The sequence below is a fragment of the Pinus tabuliformis genome, chromosome 6 (genome assembly GCF_031772625.1).
Source record: "Pinus tabuliformis cultivar Carrire ecotype Pingquan chromosome 6, CPIR1, whole genome shotgun sequence".
NCBI lineage: Eukaryota > Viridiplantae > Streptophyta > Pinopsida > Pinales > Pinaceae > Pinus > Pinus tabuliformis.
In genome coordinates, this window is record NC_142292.1 from 459,958,113 (window position 1) to 459,963,092 (window position 4,980).

A 4,980-nucleotide genomic window follows, 5' to 3' on the forward strand; every position below is an offset into this window, starting at 1 on the left:
CAGCCCAGTTGTGCAACGATAAACCATTATGATTTAACATTGCTCGTGGAGCTCCCACAATACTTTAGTTCTTCCTCTCAACCACCCCATTCTATTTTGGGTTATGGGGCACTATTAACTCTCGTCGAATGCCTTCTATTGCACAGAAGTTCTTGAACTCATTACACACATTTTCACCACTATTATCACTCTTGAGAACCTTCACTTTCCCGCCAGTGTATTTCTCAACAAGTGCTTTAAATTTAAAAAATTTGAAGAATGTTTGGTCTTTCTTCTGCATGAACAAAATCTAGCACTTACGTAATAAATCATCTACAAATATAACATAATACATGTGCTTGGTCATGGAGGTTGTCATGAAAGGTCCACACACATCTGAGTGAAATCTTTCAAGGAGTGCTTCCGCTCTATTATACTTATCATGAAAGGTGGATTTGGTGTACTTCCCCAGTGTACGCCCTTTGCATGTATCTCACTTCTCTAGTGCACCCTTGGGAAGTCCTGTAGAAATCTGTTGAATGATATTCAAGGGTCCATGGTGCAAATGGCCAAGTCTCCTATGTCATAATTCACTGATGCCTGAGCTTTGAACCTTCTCTACTTTTGTGCTCAAGGTAGCATAGTCTTCTACATCTAATTTGTATAGGTTCTTCACATGTACGTTGATCTACTTCATTTGTCCTATGGCGATATTTATAAGGAGAGATTTTCCTTTTCTAAATATCACATTGTAGCCATGGTCTTCCAACATAGCAACTAAAACTAAATTTTTCTCTAGACCCAGAACATACATGACATATTTTAATGTGAGAGGAGAACTAGACTCCCTCTGAAAAGTAACTGTACCAATATCCGTCATGCTATACCTTCCATCATCTCCCATTTCAATGTGCATTAGGAGGTCCTTCTCCCCCAAGTCACTAAAAATTTCTTTTCTTCTCATCATATGGAATGAGGCTCCACTATCCATATACCACACACTACCATCACCGATGTCATCATGCATGCAGTGAGTGTGAAATCCAACTCAAATTGTGAAGCTAGAGCTTCATCTAACACTCCTCTTGAGGCCTTCTTGTCAGCCTTCTTATGCAAACATTTCATGGCATAGTGTCCCAGCTCATGAAAGTGAAAACATTTAATATTCAACAAGTATTTCTTCTTACCGCCCTGACTAGAATCCCCTTTGGATTGGCATTTCTTCCCTTTCCCTTTCTTTGCCTTTCCATCCAAGGCATAGTTCTTCTCATCATCATGCTTGGATGAGTTTGAATCTCTGGTGTTCTGCCTTAGCTCTTCTTGCACCAAGTCGGACCACAATCAATCCCAATTTGGTAGTTTCTCCCTTCGATTTACTGAATCCTGGTAGTTGTGCTAGCTCTTGGGAAGTCCTAGAAGTGATAGGCTTACCATATCATCTTCAACAATTGTAATACCAACAATCCCAAGTTCATCTCAACGTTGGGTGAACCTAATTAGGTCCCGTGGTATTATGTCGCCCTTCTCCATCTTGATCTTCTGAAGCTTGACATTCATTGCTAGGTTCCTATGGTCATTGTTGTTATGAAACACATCTATTAAGGCTTTCCACATTGCATATGGGGTATCCATCCCATGGATATTCAAGACAATATGATCTCGATATCCTTCTAGTATGATCCTCCTCGCCTTTAAAACACATTTCTTCCACTCTGCCAGATCTTGAGCATCAGTTGTTGGAGGCTTAAGAATATCATTTTCTATGAATTCCTTCAGCCCTTTATATTCCAACACTTCCTCCATATTTTCCTTCCAAGTAATATAATTTGAGCTATCCTCAAGGTCATACTCGAGTCTCAATCCATAAAATGACATCTTTCTAGATCTGAAGAATGATACTGAAAATTCGATTCACCTGAAAAGACAAAATCGAATTCTTCTCTTCTATTGTGATTCCTTCTCTGATACCATGTAGAAATTCCTCTTAGATTCAAACTTATTATGTAATATATTAAAACAAAATACTTGATTTGAAACTTTTCTAGCAACGCTGCTCCCTGTAAAAGTTGCTCTCCATACCTCTCCACGCTGGTAGCTCCAATACGATGGTTAAAAAGAAAGCTGCTCCCTCACATCAATACGCTGGTTGAAAGACCTGGTCCCTTGCATCAATACGCTGGTAAAAAAAAAGAGTTGCTCCAGTACGTGAGGTGCATTAACCACAATGGGAGCCCTTGCGCAGTAGTCTTGGAGGTTGAAGTTACATTCATCGAGACAACATCTGTATCTTAAGCCAGGGCCGCCGAATTGTTTGCAAGTAGAGCATTGGTAATCGGTAGGGAGAATGTCAATGAATAGTTGGCTGTCATGTAAAAATAAAAAATAAAAAATCTGCAATCTCATTTAGATCTCATTTTCCTCCATACTGCTCCAGCGTCTAGTGAATGCCCAATATCACAATTTTTTTTAATATCGCATTGCGCCTCCACCACATAACCCCTCCCTCATATATATATACCTCTGTTATATATATTATTTTTTTTTAAACCAGAAGTGCAATTTCTTATAGAGTATTGGCAGCAGAAGTATATTTTTTTTTTTATATAGTACATAGTTTTTAAAATGCATTCATTGATATCTATTGTGGGAGTGGTTCTCACCGGCAAGGAGAACTATCCAGAATGGTCACACAAAATCAAACACACTCTCATTTTTAATGAGCTGTAGAAAGGAGTGTGTGTTGGAAATAGAGACAAAGAGCCAAAACAACCTACCTTAGACAAGGAATTTCCATTTGGGGAAATAAGAACAACAAGGCTTATGCATTGATTGCAGCATCAGTAAATGAAGAGGTGAGTCGCCATATTTCACCATTTTCAAATGCTTTTGAAGCCTTAAAAAAACTGAAGGAACTCTATGATTCACACTCTGCACTTGAAGTTGTTCAACTCATGATTAAATTGTTCACCCTTGAATTACAAAATGATGATCCTCTTGCTCTTGCATCAAAAGTAAAGTCTATTATGCATGATATCAAAGTAACTAATGTTGAACTGGATATTCCTCTGATATCTTTTCTCAAGGCACTTTATCCCACTTACTCAAATTATCTTGAGTCATTGCAAGCAAATGGAAACCTCAAAGATATTACCTTTGACTCCCTTGTGAAAAAAATTGTTGAAAGAGAGAAAGCTTTTGGGAAGAAGACAACTCCTCAGTCTTCTGAAGAGGTTATGTGCCTTGATCGTAGAGAAAAGAATCTTGCTCAAGATTCTTCTAAAGGAAGAGGTGGTCGAAGAGGAAGAGGAAGAAATTTCAACGGTAGGGAGGGCAGACACTCTCAAGGAGAAAAGTTAGATTTGCACTGCATACACTGCAAAAGGGATGGATCACATGATGCATCCACATGCAAGTTTCCTTGTGACAGAATTAAACAAGAAAGAAACCAACCCAAAGGTAAAGCTAATGACAAAGAGAAAGGTAAATCGCCTGAATCCGCTTACTATGTTGTGGCACACTGTAATATTGGAGTAAATGAAGGCTTATTTAATGCTTCACTTGCTTCTTGGAAAAATGATTGGTTGCTTGATTCAAGAGAAACTTGCCACATGACTTTTAGAAGAGATTTTTTTGAAGAATTTACTGAAAATGTTGATGGAGCAATGTACTTTGCAGACAAATCAAAACTCAAGCCATCAGGGCTTGGCACAATCAGGCTTAAATTTCCTGGTCTTCCAGACTTTCTTCTGCATCATGTTCTATATCTCCCACAGCTGCGGAGAAACTTGTTGTCCTTGGTCCATATCTACTAGCAAGGACACTCCATTCATACGTTTTATGGCAAGCTTGAGGTGAGAAAAGCATCAGACCTCTCACTTGTCATGACAAGGATAGAAGAAGAAAGGCTTCTCAAGCTGCAGGGTACTTCTACTCATGCACAAAATCTCTCATACAATTCTCATTATGAAGAAGGTACATTTCCATCAAGTTTATTATGGCATGCTAGATTTGGACACTTAAACTATGACAACCTCTACTTGTTGAAGAAAAATGGTGTTACTAGTTTGCCTGCAATTCCTAGGAAACTTAAGCAATGTGATGCTTGCATTCTAGGAAAGCATAGAAAACAGTCTTTTCATGATTCACATTCCAGAGCACATAGAAAACTTGAATTCATTCATTCAGATTTATGTGGTCTAATGCCTGTTCCTTCTGCAAATGGAAATAAATATATGATGACATTTATTGATGACTACACCAGAATGAGTTTGGTTTATTTATTAAAAAACAAATATGATACTTTTCAAACATTCAAGAACTTTCATACATGGATTGAAAATGATGCACAATCTTATATTGGCTCTATTCACTGATAATGGAAAAGAATACACTTCAAATGAATTTGAAAACTATCTTTTCCAACATGGGATCAAACATCAAACAATTGTGCCTTATAATCCCCAACAGAATGGAGTAGTTGAAAGAATGAATAGGACAATCTTAAATATGGTGCGGTCCATGATGTTTTTCAAAAATGTAAAATTGATGTTTTGGGCTGACGTAGTTCTATGTGTTGTATATGTAAAGAATATATTTCCATATAATGCTATTAGAAACAAGACTCCTTATGAAATGTGGTAGTGCACATTCCTTCGGTAAAGCATCTCAGAGAGTCTTTGGTTCCACATGTTATGCCTCGATACCAAAGGTACATAGAAACAAACTTGGTGCAAGAAGTCCTAAGTGTATCTTCCTAGGGTATTCAAACACCTCCAAAGCATACCGTCTCTATGATGAAGTCAATAAATTTTTTGTTGTATCTAGAGATGTAATCTTTCTTGAATCATCCAAAACTGACAGTGTTGTTGAGCGGCAACTTGATCACTTGGATAGATTCGCAAATGAAAAATCATTTCAAGAATTTGATAATCAGATTCCACATCTTGAAGGGGGGATTCCTATGCTAGATCAACCTATGGAATCTTCTTCTGAAGCACTCTC